We start from the raw sequence: 16,165 nt of genomic DNA, 5'->3' as shown, positions 1-16,165 counted from the left end.
TGGTCACACATCTTGAAACAACCCATCATTCTTCATTATGCTTCAAGCCACATTTATTGATTCGTAATGAAAATTGGTGTAATCGTAATCGAATTTCATTGAAAGATCAATCGTAATAGACCTCAATCGCAAATGTAATTAGATCGCTTTTGATCACATTTACTTAAAAATAAGAATTTTGTCAAATTTACTGTTATCATTATGGTTACTTTTACCTTTGAGAACCAAACTGTAACGGTAACTATAATAGTAATAATAAATATGTCAAAATTCATAGTTTTTTTCCTCTGAAACAGTAACAATAATGGTAACCATAACCATTACCATAATCATAACGGTAATGGTAACGTTACAACGTAATTTTTGGACGCAATTCAATTGATCACCTCACGCTTGTCATTTAGATTATATGACTTGATTACAGATTTTTAACTGGGTCCACTTGTCAGCACGAATGCAGAATGCCAGTAAACAATAGCAAACATAAAAAAAAATAGGTGTCATTTTCCAAATAATCTTTTATTTATTGAGATACACCTTCTGTAAACGTCGCCTTAATTCTTTAATTTCTTCAAAAAAAAATTAAAAAGAAAAATTCCAAACAATTTCAATATCGAAAAATTATTATAAATTTGTAAACATATACTAATTTTATATTGTTTTGAAGATATATATTAATCACCTTTTAAGAATATCAACATCAAAATTATTAAGTCTTAATTGATGGTATGAATTATTTTATTTTTGACCATATCAGATACCATGTTATAGCCAATTAGTTGGTGCACACATGTGAATCTCATTTTATTCTAAATTTATCACATTAAATTAGTATGAATTGTGTATTTTATAAATGGTCCTCTTCATGTTTTAAACAATGGTTTCAAACAACTTCATGGCCTGCAAATTAGCAAATGGCACATTTCTTCTTCTAATGGTTAATATCAGTTTAATTTTAATGAAATTGATATGATTTAAGTAGAATAAGCCACAAATTAATTTGGTAAAAATGGGTTAAAATCTTGTTGATACGGTTACAAGTTTAGCTTTGAATTTTCTATCTATTTTATCTCGAACTTTAAAAAGCATCAAATAAGTTCTTGAAATTTTATTTTGCAGTTGACATGTTTATAAACTTTCAATTTTGTATAGATAATTTCGTGAATTTCAAAAAGATCATATCAAATAGGTCAAAATCTATTAGACAAAAAAAAAAAAAAAAAAAAAAAAAACTCAAGGATTTATTGAACACAAAATTAAAAATCTAAAGATCTATTAAGCACATTCTAAAGTTAAAAAACTAATATCATGTTTGGTTTTGTCTAATTCCATCTCCAAATTTCTTCCTTTGATATCTACTTTTCACCAATGGTTTAAAAAACTAAGCTAAAATTTGAGAATTAAAAAAATAGCTCTCAAAAAGTTGTTTTTGTTTTTTGAATTTGATTAAGAATTCATCTATTTGTACTTAAGAAAGATGCAAATTATAGTGAAAAATGTGGATGATATAAACTTTATTTTAAAAAACAAAAATAAAAAATAAAACGATTAAATTAATAGAATCCTCACAATTTAGAGATTAAACTTAAATTTTAGTGTATATTTGAAAGTGGTTTTAAAAATATTAAAATTATTTTAGTTACGTTTAAAATCATGATTTTAACTCCTTAAAATTAGTTTAATATTTAATTTTATACTTTTAAATATGATTAATTTAAAATTAATTTAATATTTAATTTTATGCTTTTAAATATGATTAATTATATGACTGTGGAGTTGACCATATACATTTTTCCAGAGAGGAGATATCTCATGGATCACTTTGTAGAAAGTGCCAAAAAAGAAGAGGGTGTGAGAGGCAAAAGAAGCTTTACTATTTGAAAAAGGCAGCAGAATTAGATAGTAAGGCACATGTAGTAAGATTGACCAATCAAGCAAAGCAAGCAGCCATTTTGTGCATTTGAATTATTAATGCCTTTGGTCCCAAAAATTATATTAAAAAATGTAATAAAGTTTCAAAATAATAATAATATTATTAATGGACATGTTTCCCAAATGTGCATGTGTTATGGGCAATAAAGTTGTAAAGCACTAAGATAGAGTTGTCTATTTTTGTTTGAATTCTCCTAATAACAAAATCTCATATATTACATGGATATTTAATTTTAAATTTGTGTCTACAATAAAGAAATTGTTAATAAACAAACCTATGTTGTTAAAATAAATATATTAATAAAATGTAAGGGCATATAATTTGCTCAACTTCCTAATTCTAAACTATTTAAAAAAATCTTGTAAATTAAGCACACCATAAATGATTATTATCAAATAAAGTCTTGAAAATTCGATACGTTATGTTTCGCTTGTATTAATTTTGATGTATTTTATTTTCAGAAGACATATATATAATAGTAATGATAAAGTAATAAAATGTATTCATGGATTGTGTTTGCTGATATATGAACGTGTTAGGTGTGAGTTTTAATTTTTGACCTTACCATATCAGACTAAGTTTGAATATAAAAGTCACCTCAAAGGGAAAGAAAGGCTCCAACTAGGCAACCACCATATATTTTTAATAATTTTCATGTATTATCTAATTAGCATAATCTCATTATCATGAGACAAATCATTATATACTCTCCTAGTTCTATTCGGTTGCCAATTTCTGTCCAGAATATCTTCACTAAGAATTTAATTCTTTTTTTTTAAGAATATGTGCGTTTAGTTCTTGAATTTTCAGAACATACATTTTTTAGTCGAATTTTTTAGAATAAGTTTTTTTTTTATCAATAAATTTTCAAAATGAACCTATTTAGTCAGGCCAATGATAAAATTTCATAGTTGGTTTTTATTGCCATTACTTGTCATCTACATAAAAGATTCGATCCTACACATGAGATTTGCTCATTTCCAATGGATAGAAATATGAGGAAGCAAAAGCAAGATACCCACAGAAAACAATCAATTGATTGGACCCACAAAAGTTGTTGAAAGTGCTAGGATTAGGACGTCTTAGTCGTTTCCTTCGTGTTGAGTTTGTACTATCTTATCTGTGGTAATTTCAGTTTGACTATTTTGTTCTTTGATAAGACTTTAAGGAGGCGTTTGGATTGAAAAAAATAGGTTAATGGTGGGAAAGCGTAAGGGATATTCATCCTCTTGCTTGGTATAAGTTTTGAAACTTTAGACATGTTGAAGTTGTGGTTTTGACTCGAGCATTTTCTTTCCATTTTCATGTTGAAGTTGTGGGTTGGGCTTCTTATTTGTTTAAATATTTATGTGTTGGGCTTTATTATTTATGAAAGCCCAAAACCTTGTACAACTTTTTATGTCTCCAGATTGTAGCCCAAGTATTAAAGCTTATGAATTAGATAGTTTTCCTTTTCTCCCACCTCCAGTACATCAGTTCGTTGAAGATGAAGAAACGTGGGTGATTAATCGTTGGAGGGCAAAGCGTGCAGACTGGTTTTTCTGGGTTTTTTTATAGCCTCATTTCTCGCCTCTGCTCAGGGTGTAAATTCTGGTTTTGTGTGAGATTTTTTGAACATTGGTTTTTCTCTTCTTCCCTCTTTGGGCTGTACTTTGTTCTTGAAGATTGAAACTCATAGACTATTGTTCACTTTGCACAATGGATGGAGATCGTCAAACCACTATAAATATTTATGTTTGTTTCTTCGCTCCTTTTTATTTTTATTTAGATTATGGAATAATATTATAATGTGTAGAAGACTGATTTTGGTTTACTGTTTAAATTAGCTGTGGGTCGTGACTTTCCACAACAAATGGTATCGGAAATGTGGTTGATAAATTAGTAGTTTTCATCTCATAATTTGTAAGTTTCAGTTCTGTGAGTATTTTGTTCTTCAACACTCTGTTTTTCATTGTTTTGATCAATGGTCTGAAACCTTTCGATGGGCTGATTTGTACTGTCGATTAGGCTAATCTGAAATTTTTGGTTTGACTAATTTGTATCTGTTATGGGCTGATATGAAATTTTTGTTAAACTGGTTTGTGACCGTTGTTTGGGCTGATCTAAAATTTATGTTTTTGGTTGGTCAATTTTTTATGTTTGTTGTTAAAATCTCAATTATGTTGACAAAATTCAAATTAGATAAATTTGATGGAAGGGGATTTTAGTCTTTGGAAAACGAAACTTAAAGCTCTTTTAGTACAATAGAAAGCGAGTAAAATTTTAGATGAACCAGAAACATGACCGGTAGATTTAACTAAAGAAAAACAAGTTGAGATGACCAGAACTACTTATAGCACAATGATCCTTTACTATTTGCTAAGTTGGAATCACTTTATTTAAGTAAATCTTTGACAAACAAGATTTATTTAGAGGAAAGTTTTTTTGGATTTAGAATGCAATGGTCAAAATCCTTAGAAGAAAACTTAGATGATTTCAACAAGATATGTCTAGATCTATCAAATACAAGAGTCAAACTAGATGATGAATACCAAGTTGTTATTCTCCAAAATCATTACCTAAAAGCTACAATAAAATATGGCAAAGATTCATTGACTTTAGAAATTGTCTTAAATGCTTTGATATCTAAAGACTTTGAAATCAAATATAGAAAAAAAAGATGCTGAAACTTTGGTGATTAGAAGGAGATCTAAATCTAAAAGAAAATCACAGGTGAAAGACACGAAACATAGATATAAATCTAAAGGTAAAAAGAAGAGAAAATGCTATTATTACAATAAGGCAAGACATTTGATGAAAAATTGCTTCAAGTTAAAGAACAAGAAAAATGATGATGAGAAACATGAAGAACAAACTGCTGCACATGTGCATGAGGGGTATGATTCAGCCAGAGTGTTAACTGTGTTTGAGAATGCCGTTAGTGATGAGTGAAGACTTAATTCTAGATGTTCCCATCACATGACACCTTACAGACATTACTTTCAAGATTTTGAGAAATTTGAAGTGGAAAGATTTTGATGAGATCTGTAAATGATATGCGATCTGTCAGCTTGAAACTCTATGATGGAATGGAGTTGATGTTCAGTTTGTTCCGAATTTAAAGAGAAATTTGACTTCTCTTAGACAACTTGATGAAGAAGGTTTTAATTGCAAGTTGGAGGGAAGTGTACTTAGGATTTATAAAGGCCTACTATTGGAAAAATGAAAGGTACACTTAGAAATGACTTGTATCTTTTGAATGGAATCTTAGCTGTAGTTCATTGTGCAAATGTTACTCTAGGAGGAGGTGATAAAGAAACTGTCCTTTGGCACAAGAGATTAGCTTATGTTTCTCAAAGAAGCTTAAGTGAATTACACAAACAAAGGTTGTTTAGTAAATTAGCTTTCAAAATTACCTTTCTGTGAGCATTTGTACTCTTTGAAAATCTACTAGGGTAAAATTTTCAAAGAACAAAAAGTTATCCAAAGGGATATTAGATTATGTCCATTGACTTGTAGGGACTAGTGAGGGTTACAACCCTTGGAGGAGTAAAATACTTTAGGAGTATTGTGGATGATTTCTGAAGGAAGTTGTGAGTGTTTATTTTGAAGAACAAGAGTGGTGCGTTTGAAACATTTAAGATTGGAAAATCCTAGTTGAAAATAAAATGAGGAGAATTAAGGTTTTGAGAATAGATAATGGTCTCGAGTAAGTGAATGTCAGTTTTGTAACTTCATAGAGAATCTGGCATTAAGCACCGTCACACATTTCCTTACACACCACAATAGAATGGTCTTGCAGAACGTTTCAATATTACTTTGCTTGAGAGGGTGAGATGTTTGCTTGCAAATGCAAAGCTTCGTAAGATGTTTTAGGGTGAAGCAGTTTCGACAACAACATATCTCATAATAGGAGTCATTCGGTTGCCTTGAGTATGAAAACTCACTAAGAAGTTTGGTCAGGAAAGCCTTCAAATCTTAATCATTTGAAAGTATTTGGTTGTGTGTTGCATATGCACATATTAGACAAGACAAGCTAGAGACATGTGCAAGGAAATGTATCTTCTTTGGTCCATATGATGTAAAGGGTTATAGATTATGGCTTTTACAACCAGGTGCAAGACAATGAAATATCAGTAGAGATGTAAAATTTGATGAATTGAATATGCATTGGGAGTTGTTAAGTAGTGTGAGTTTTAAGAAATCTGTTGACAATGCATCTTTAAACTCTTTTGAGATTAAGTTGAAAAATACACACATTATTGGATCTTCAGAAGAGCAATCTATTACCAATCATGAAGTTATAAGGGTGTTGATGATTAGTGGATTGGTGATTTGTAACGACCCGATTTCAGGAGGGGTACATGAATGAACCGATATCACATCCGAATGAGAGAGATCATGAGGACATGAAAGTATGGTTAAGAAAGACTTAAAAAAATTAAAAGTTACTACCTATACCAACAAGGTGCATCTTCCTTTTCGGTGGCTCAATCATAAGAATTCCAAAGTTAAGCGTGCTTAGCTTGGAGCAACTCTATGTTGGGTGACCTCCTGGGAATTTTCCTAGGATGAATGTGAGTGAGGACAAAGCATCCTGAAAGGACCCGTGTTGGTTTGTGGGGATAACTTGATTTATCTATTTAAGGATTTTACTCAAGAATATAGGATTTGACTATAATTAGGTTTTGTTCTCCTATTCGCTTTATAGACTTAAACAATCTTCAAGACAATGGTATAAGAGGTTTAACGCTTTTATTGTTAAGCGTGGATTTAGTAGAAGTAATTGTGACAATTGTGTTTATGTTAAACATATTTCAAAAGACATGTCTGTGTTTTTGTTACTGTATGTGGATGGTATGTTTTAGCTTCTCATGTATGTTAAAGTATGTTTTTGTTATTGTATGTGGATAATATGCTTTAGCTTCTCATGTATATTATGAAATTGTTGAATTGAATGCCGAATTATGTAGAGAATTTGATATGAAAAATTTAGGTCCAGCTAGAAAGATTCTAGGTATGAAAATTGTTAGGAGCTGCTAACAAACTCATAATTACACAGTAGGGTTACCTTGATAGTGTGGTTAAGAGATTTTAACTTGATGTTGCAAAGTTAGTGACTGCTCTGTTAGCCTTTCATTTCAAATTGTCAAAGCTTCAGATATAGAACTTGTACTTATGACAAAGGTACCCTCTAATGTAGTAGGATGTTTGATGTATGGAATGACATGCACTTGTCTAGTTTTGTCTTATGCTATGAGTGTTATTAATCATTTTATGAGTTGTCCAGGTAAAAATCACTAGGAAGCTGTAAAATAAGTAATTGGGTATGTAAAAGGAACTAAGAACTATGGTTTAATTTATGTAGCTGGTGAATCTAATGTTCAGTGTTTAAAAGTTTTTGTTAATGTCGATTTTGTTTCAAATTTAGATAAGAGAAAATCTACAATTGGTTTTGTGTTAAAAATGTTTGGCAATACAATTAGTTGAAGATCTGCACTCCACTTAGTGGTAGATTTATATGCTATAGAGTTAGAGTAATTATTTTATGTGAGTTTATTAAAGAAGCAATTTGGTTGAAAGTGTTAATTTTTGACATGTTGAGAGATATAGTAGAGCCTACTATTCATTATGATAGTCATAGTACTCTTGAACTTTTGAAAAATCCATTATTACATGATAGAACCAAATATGTTGATGTTGGATTTTATTTCTTGAGAGATGAAGTGAATAAGGAGATAGTAAAGCTTGAGATGATTGCATCTGAAAATAATCTTGCTGATACGTTTACCAAGTCATTGTCAAACGTCATATTTAAATATGATGCGCATGAACATGTTTAACCTATGGTGAGATTTTAAACTATATGACATACTTTATGTAACATATAGCTCATATAATTTAAACATACATCACATGCACATTAAAATATTTTATAACAATAATTGACAAAATATTGACACCTTAATAAAATTAAGTTAATGTAATCAATATTATTATTGATTTAATAAAATATAAAAATTACATTAATTAAAAAAACTCCCCATGAACAGCATCCTGGATGCTCGCAAGAAGTGGCCTTCAACTGTTAGAGTGTCGCGATGCCAAAGGACAGCGTCGCGACACTGCCTCCTTTGAATCGCAGTGCAACTCTACGTTTCGGAACAGGGTAGGGGTTGAAAATGTTGAGCACTGCGGCACTGATGCGTCTGATTGCCAAGCGTTGCGACATTACAACACAAAACTGCTACTGCCTGCCGAACTTTTGCAATTCTGCCTCTGGTTTCCGATCCTCTTCATAGAAACCACTTTAACATGAACGACCCTGACTTACAGACTTGATTTATAGATTAAATGTCCAAAACACCAGGTCTTTGTATTGATCAAATCAAAATAAAATACTGCAAATCTAAGTGTCAATACTTGAAAACATCTATTATGCAAACCTCATATACCGCGGGTACAGTAAGCAATCCACAAAATTAATTCTATCTTTTAATCGTAACCAAAATAAAAAAATATATTAATTCTAATACCAATTAAAGGGATTGAATCCTGATCCAGAAGCATAGAATTGCTTCTGTCATTAATTTATGAAAAATTAACAATACAAAATTAAACAAACAGAACAACAACATGTTGCAAATCAATTATGTTAAGCATACAATTAAAGATCAAGAAGCTACCTTTAAAAACCTTTCTTCAAACTTCTCCAAGTCTTGATTTGAAACCTGAACTCTTCTTTCATAAACAAGATACCTCTAAAAGAATCTTTCATGCTATTCTTTTAGCAAGGATTTGAAACCTGAACTCTTCTTTCATAAACAAGATACCTCTAAAAGAATCTTTCATGCTATTCTTTTAGCAAGGAACAGTTACGTGGGAACCTTTTTAAAAGAAGGGAATTGGCTTTTGGTAGAGAACATCTCCTATGTATTTTTTTTTAGTTATTAGAGAGTATTTTTGAGAGAGAGAGATTTCTGAACGGGGAGAGAGTAAGTTAATTTTTACGTAAAAAAAAAAAAAAAAAAACTAACTCACATTTGCAGACACTCTGCAATTAGGAGAGGAACCTTTCCATTCCCCGACAAAAGGTAAGGGAGTTATTAATTAAACTAAATTAAATAAAATCAAGAAAATTAATTAATTAAACATTCATGATTCAAATGCACATTTAGGTTTTAATATGAATCTCATTCATATTAATTTTATCTATGAATCCAATTTATATTAATTTAATATTCGAATCTCATTCAAATATTAATGCTCTCATATTATATAATTTAAATTTGAATCTCATTCAAAATAACTTTATATTAAAAAGTATCTATATATATTATATCAATTATATCATATAAAATTAACATAAATTCCCTTAATTCATTTGAACATTTCAAATTCTTTCAAAACTAATGATCCCTATTTTGCCTGTTGTGAGCTAGCAGGAGGTCCCAATAGATTTACAGTTATAAGCTTCAATGATCCGAGATTTATTAATTAAACTCTAATAAAATTAATCAATATTCATTAATTATAGAGCATTCCATTAAAGACCCATAGCTGCACTCATATGAATTGTAGAGTATTTTATGTTCATTGATATTACCATTACAAGTAAGTCGATCCTTCATGAGTTATTTGTAACTACAATTGGGTCAAAATATCGTTTTACCCCTATAATTATCTCTTACTCTTTAAGTATCATTGATCCTCCAATGAACAATCCGTTTATGATCCTACTATAAATCAAGTCCCTCTCTGGTCAGTGAGAGAGTGGAGTTCCATTGTTCAAGACCTGGAGTCAACACTTAAGGGAATAACGCATCAACTTACCCTAAAGACGTGAAAGAGTCAATTCCATCCTGTATAGCTATGTTTCTAGCTCCCCACTCGGTCTTGTCTCCAAAATGGTAGGCATATTGAGTTGGCATCTCGTGCCACTCTCGTCCATACGAATCAAAGGATGATCCCTCATAGGCAGGAGTCCATAATTTACTCAGGATTTAGATCGAGTTACATATGGTCATCGTTTGAAATATTAATCTCTTCAGTCAACAGTGTTACAAAGAGAGATTAAATATTTCATGGTAGTCTTATATAAACTCATTATATAAGATACTCCCACTCGCATGTCTCTACATAAACGATTTGGATCAAATCGTTTGTAACGTTTACAAAGTAGGCTGTATCCATAGTATTACCAGAATAAGGTACCCAATCTTATCTATATACTATAGACGTTTTAGGTTATTACTTGAACATAATTCACTTGTATGTCAACCACATGCTGTTCAAATTACATTAAATAACCTTGGATTTTAGTTTATTGGATTGAGCTACTGTCAAACAAATAACACTTTATTTATGTACAAACCACGAGTTTAGGGCATAAACCCTAACACCTTTTTATTTTGATTTAGATTATGGAATAATATTGTAATATGTAGAATGGTTTTTCGTTTATTGTTTAATTTAGTAGTGGGTTACGTGATTTTTCACAACAGTTCTTAGATTTAATATGTTTATTTTATAATTTTTTAGGTATCGAGTCCCTAAGAGGTAGAATCACACGTTTGGGTGAAGAAAAAGCTAAAATGGACCATTCAGAGCGCTAACACTTCAGTCGAGTCGAGGAGGAGGCAAAATGACCATTTTGCCCTTGAGACCTAGCGTTGGGATGCTATGCAACACTATGCTTAATGCTAATTTACAGTAGATGTGGAGAGGCACAACAATGTGGTGTTGCAGTGCCACCATGAAGAAAGGCCCAACAGTGCGGCGGAGCGTTAGGCCAAAAAGGTCATAACACTGCAGCTTTATCGCGCTGCTATAAAATTTTCACTTCGATAATTAAGGTTGCTGGAGTTGACAATCAACATATAGAAGCTATTAAGGATCTAAACACTCTAACTACATCAATTTTAAAGGAAAAGCATGCATGTTTAAAGAAAAGCCAGAAATAGGGTTTATAGTATACAACTTTTGTAGATTCCACCGAATAGCTTTACTTCTTCTCTGATTTCTTCTTCAATCTATACAGTAGACCACCGCCAAAGTCTTCTCTATCATCCTTAGGCCTTAGATTGAGTGGTGGAACTCAAATTGAAAAGAAATTGAAGTGGATTTTTGAAGGTTGAAGAAGAAGAAAAACATGTTTTCCTTTTTCCAGATTTCAGTTTGCATGGATGACAATTCTGATCTAAACACTTCAATTTATAAAAGCTCTTCATGCATATTGGATAAAACATGAAGTTTTCGCTTCATATTCCATCCAATTTTAATGGCATGAGGTGTTTATCAAAATGGAAAATGTGGGAATAACCCACTTTCCATTTTATTTAATTTTAAAAAGTGAAATTGATTAATTTAACCAATAAATCTTATTAAAAACAAGTTTTATATAAATTCAAAATTTAATAAATCAATTTCATGATTTCATAAATTCAAAATTTTAATTTTAGATAATTAATTAAACTAATTTAATTAATTTAATATCAAATATTAAATTATTAAAATACCTCATCAAATATTTAAATCATATTTAAATATTATCAATTCTCTAAAAATTGTAATGTTTAATTCTTTATTTAAATGTTAATTATAATCAAATATAATAATCCAAACCCTAAATCGAGTTTGAATATTCCAATTTAATATCAAATATCAAATATTAAATTTAATATCAAATATCAAATATTAAATTTAATATCAAATATTAAATTATTAAAGCACCTCATCAAATATTTAAATCATATTTAAATATTATCAACTCTCTAAAAATCGTAATGTTTAATTCTTTATTTAAACGTTAATTATATCAAATATAATAATCCAAACCCTAAATCGAGTTTGAATATTCCAATTTCTCTTAACACTCTATTCTAAGGTTTTAATCCTTTTACGAGTTAGTAGAGGGACCTAATAGACCTATAGATCATGAGCTCCAATGACATGAGATTAGTTGGCTAAACTCTTTAAATTAATAATTGTTCGTTAATTATCGAGACATACCACTATAGCTCAGTAGATGCACCTTCCTTACTATAGATATATTTTCATTCACCTGATTTAACCATAATTAGTAAGTTGGTCCTTCACAGGTCGTTCGTATTTACAACTAGGTCAAAATTACCGTTTTACCCCTGTAATACATTTTGCTTCTTAAGTCTACACGGATCCTCTATTGAACAATTGGTTTATGGTCCAACCAATAAATCAAATCCCTTTCTGCCATGAGAGGACAGGGCCTCTTTGTTCAAGACTAGAAGTCAGTACTTAAGGGAAAATCTATCTGCTTACACTAAGACGAGTAGAAGTAAATTCCGTCTTACAAGACTATGTCCCCAACTATCTATCGAGTCTTACCTCTAAAATGGGAGGCTTATTGAGCGGTGATGTTGAACCACTCTTACCTATGTAGATCAAAGGATAATCCCAAATAAACAGGAGTTCATAGTTAACCTAGGATTAAGATTGAGTTACCTTAGATCATTGAATTGAAATAGTCAGTTTTAATAGTAAATGGTCATTATAAAGAAAAGTGACTATTTCATGGTCCGGTCTTATGCAAACATCTTTTTCATAGGATGCCCACACTCACATGTCTCTAGATGAACGACTTTGGGATAACATCATTTGTATTAATATACAATGTGGGCCGTGTCCATAGTGTCCCCAGGATAAGGTACATAACCCTATCCATATACTTATAGACCTTTTTGGCTATATACTAAAACTTGATCATCTTTTATGTCTCTACATAAATTTTAAGCATTCATGCTATAACCATGGGTTAGTTTATTGGATTTATGATTTAATGCAATCAATAACAAATTCATTGAAAGAAATCTCATTAATACCTTTATTGTAAATAAAATATGTTTAATGTTTACAAACTGCGAGTTTTGGGACATTCCCAATAAAGGTTATAACTTTTGAATAGTGTGATTGTTTTAGGCGAATGATCACTCATTTTAATCTTCCTTTTTTGCCCTCTATTCATGTATAATATTAATTTTAGGTTTTGCTTTGTATTATATATATATATATATATATAGTGTAATTGAGCCGAATAATGTTGAACTTTTAACTTCCTTGTCTTGATGGGAAGGTAAGATTTCTAATCCTAGTTTTAGATGTTTGAAAGAACCCAAATATAAATTTGTGAGGATTTATACTTTCTATATCTTTCTTGGCTGCTAGTATCTTTAGTTAAATGTTTGAATTCTTTTGCATGTATTTATTGATTGGATTGACAACCCGACTATGAATACATATCTAATTACTATAAGTGGTTACAATACCAGCAAATAATATTTTAGCTCTATACTTTCTCTTAAAGAACAAGAGAGATGTAATAAAAGAGCTAAATGAGAGAGAACTGAGAAGACTTTTATTTACATGTGACCTCGGCAAAATGAAAATGATAAAGTATGAAGAAGCTTCCTCATCCATTTAATATTTTGAGTAGACATGGCTTGATATAAACCATACACGCCATCTACCACTTTATTTTCTTTTGGGTTAATCTTCTTCTTTGGGCCTCTTTTTATTCCGTTATCTTAAAGCCCATTTCAACAACTGGTATCAAAGCTTGGGCTATCCAAAAATTTTCAAGAAACCTCCAGGATTCTTCATAAACCTACCAAGTTCAGCCCCCCCCCCCTAAAAGAATTAACAATGGGCTCAACAAAATATGAAATTGATAAGTTTACTGGAAATAGGGATTTTATTCTGTGGGCCAAGAAGATCAAGACCATTTTAATGGTTCAAAAGGCAGTAAATGCCCTTGAAGATCCAAAAGAAATTCTTGCAACAATCACTGACGAACAGAAACAAACTATGGAAGAAATAGCCAACATAACTTGATTCTAAACATTTCAGACAATGTACTTCGACAAGTAATTGATGAAACCTCAGTCCATAAAGTTTGGAAGACGCTACATTTGCTTTATGACAAAAGAGATCTTCCCAATAAAATTTACATTTGTGAAAGGCTGTTTTCTTTTAAAATGAACCCTTCTAAATTGTTAGATGAGAATTTAGATGAGTTCAAAAAGCTTACATATGCTTTTAGCCATTCTGGTGAGAAATTATGGGCTGAGAGTGAAGCTATCATTATGATAAATTTAATTCATGACTCATACAAAGAAGTTAGATCAACCATGAACTATGGGAGAGACAATGTGTCTACTGATTCAGTCATTAATGCCTTGAGGTGCAAAGAACTAGAGTTGAAAATTGAGTCTAAGAACTCAGGTGGAGGAGAATTACTTTACACAAAGGGTAAGAAATGCTCAAAGAAGCATAAATTTGACAAGAATTAAAGGTGCCAGCAAGACAAGCCACCTTTGAAGTATTTCCTTTGTCATAAGGAAGGGCATTTCAAAAGAAACTGTCCTAAAAAAGGGAAGCCATACAGAAGAGACTCAAAGAGCTAGACAACAATCACAAAAATGATAGGCATAGAGACTTCCTCAGAAATGACTAAAAAAAACCAAGAGAGCAAGAGAGAAGGAATGTTGCAGTAAGTGAGAATGTTTATGAATACTCTGAGATTCTGACTGCAACACACCTAAAGCCCATGGAAAATAAGACTAAGGAAAGGAAAGACTGGGTCTTAGACTTAGGACGTACCTACCATATGACTTCTAAGAAAGAATTGTTTGTAAGCTACAAGCCATGGGAAGAAGGCACAGTCTACATGAGGGATGACCATAACTGTGGAGGTGTGAGGATTAGCTTTGTATGTCTAAAACTTGAAGACAACAGAAAGATACTTCTAAGGGAGGTAAGACATGTTCCTAAGCTGAGAAGAAACCTAATCTCCTTGGGTATGCTAGTTGTTCAAGACTACTACTTTGTTGGCAACAAGAAGACTACAAATTAAAAGATATGGAAAAATAATCATACATGGAGCCAGGGTAAATGGTTTGTACTACCTAAGAAATGTGTCTCTTTTTAACATTGCTTTGTTGTCTCATTCTAATAAAACAAAAGACTATGAGCTATGGCATAGAAGATTGTCTCACATCAGTGAGGAGGGTTTAAATGGGCTATCAAAGTAGGGGCTGATCCAACCTAAAGGCATCGAGAGGCTAAACTTTTGTGAACACTATGTGTGTAAGAAAAAGCAAAAAGACTAAAATTTACGAAGAGGACTCATACCTCAAAGGATAGACTCAACTAAATACATGTTGACCTATAGGAAATAGCTGGAACTTCTTTTTGGAGCAACTTTAGGTACTTCTTATCCCTAATAGATGACTACTCTAAAAAAGTTTGGATTTATCTCTTAAAAACTAAAGACCAAGATTTTGAAAAATTTAAAGAATGGGTTGTAAAAGTTGAAAACAAACTGAGAAAAAGGTTAAGATTCTTAGAATTGACAATGACCTTGAATTCTTAAGCAATGTGTTTGTTAACTTTTGCGATGAGCATGACATAATCAAGTGTAAGATAGTAACCTACACATCCCAACAAAATGGAGTGGCAAAGAGAATGAATAGAACTCTCATAGAGAGAGTGAGGTGCTTACTATTAGAGGCCATGTTAAATGCATTATTTTGGATAGAAGCCCTAGCGACAATCATTTTTACTATAAATAAAAGTCCCTGCATTTTTATTGATATAAAGACACAAGAAGAAATGCGGACAAGTGTCCCCCAAATCTTTCAAACCTAAAGACCTTTGGTTGCACAACTTATGTACATGTAAAATAGAGCAAGCTTGAACCTAGAGCCGTATGGTGCATGTTTATAAGGTACCCTGAAGAAGTTAAGGGCTACAAACTAAGGGACATTAACTCTAATAGAAGCCTTGTAAGTAGAGACATAGTGTTCAAGGAAGATGAGATATTTATGGCTGTGGAAAGGGGGAATCAAACTTCATACGCTACTCATATCTCACGTCTAGTTGTCAGGTAGAACTACCTATGTTAGTCTATAGCAATACAAACTATAGAGAAACCTTGACTTATCATACACAGCAAGAAAAAACTAAGACCACTGAAGTCCTTTAAGAACCACAATTTGAGAACCTTACCAAATATTCTTTAACAAGAGACAAAAGAAGAAGGGAAATAAGGCCACTAGCCAGATATGTGCAAGCTGATTGTGTTACTAACCTAGTTAATCTAGCTGAGAATCTAATAGATTTAGAACCTCAGACATACGAAGAAGCCATGACAAGTAAAAAAAACCCTAAGTGGTTAGAAGCCATGGACAATGAAATGAACTCTTTACGAATAATACA

At 31.5% G+C, this 16,165-nt stretch overlaps 1 long non-coding RNA gene across 1 annotated transcript; it reads right to left on the bottom strand.

Annotated features, from left to right (window-relative positions):
- Positions 1–7,885: 7,885 nt before the first annotated feature.
- On the bottom strand, positions 7,886–8,734 carry LOC120068145 (uncharacterized). The gene is made up of 2 exons (XR_005479103.2): positions 8,599–8,734; positions 7,886–8,237 (listed from the first exon to the last, which is right to left on the bottom strand). It is a non-coding gene; the product is annotated as an uncharacterized LOC120068145 (long non-coding RNA).
- Positions 8,735–16,165: the final 7,431 nt, after the last annotated feature.

This window comes from Benincasa hispida, chromosome 12, assembly GCF_027475165.1.
Source record: "Benincasa hispida cultivar pf3 chromosome 12, pf3_genome.v1.1, whole genome shotgun sequence".
NCBI classification, from domain to species: domain Eukaryota; kingdom Viridiplantae; phylum Streptophyta; class Magnoliopsida; order Cucurbitales; family Cucurbitaceae; genus Benincasa; species Benincasa hispida.
Note: the sequence above shows the minus strand (reverse complement) of the source record. Positions and strands in the feature narration are given on the sequence as shown.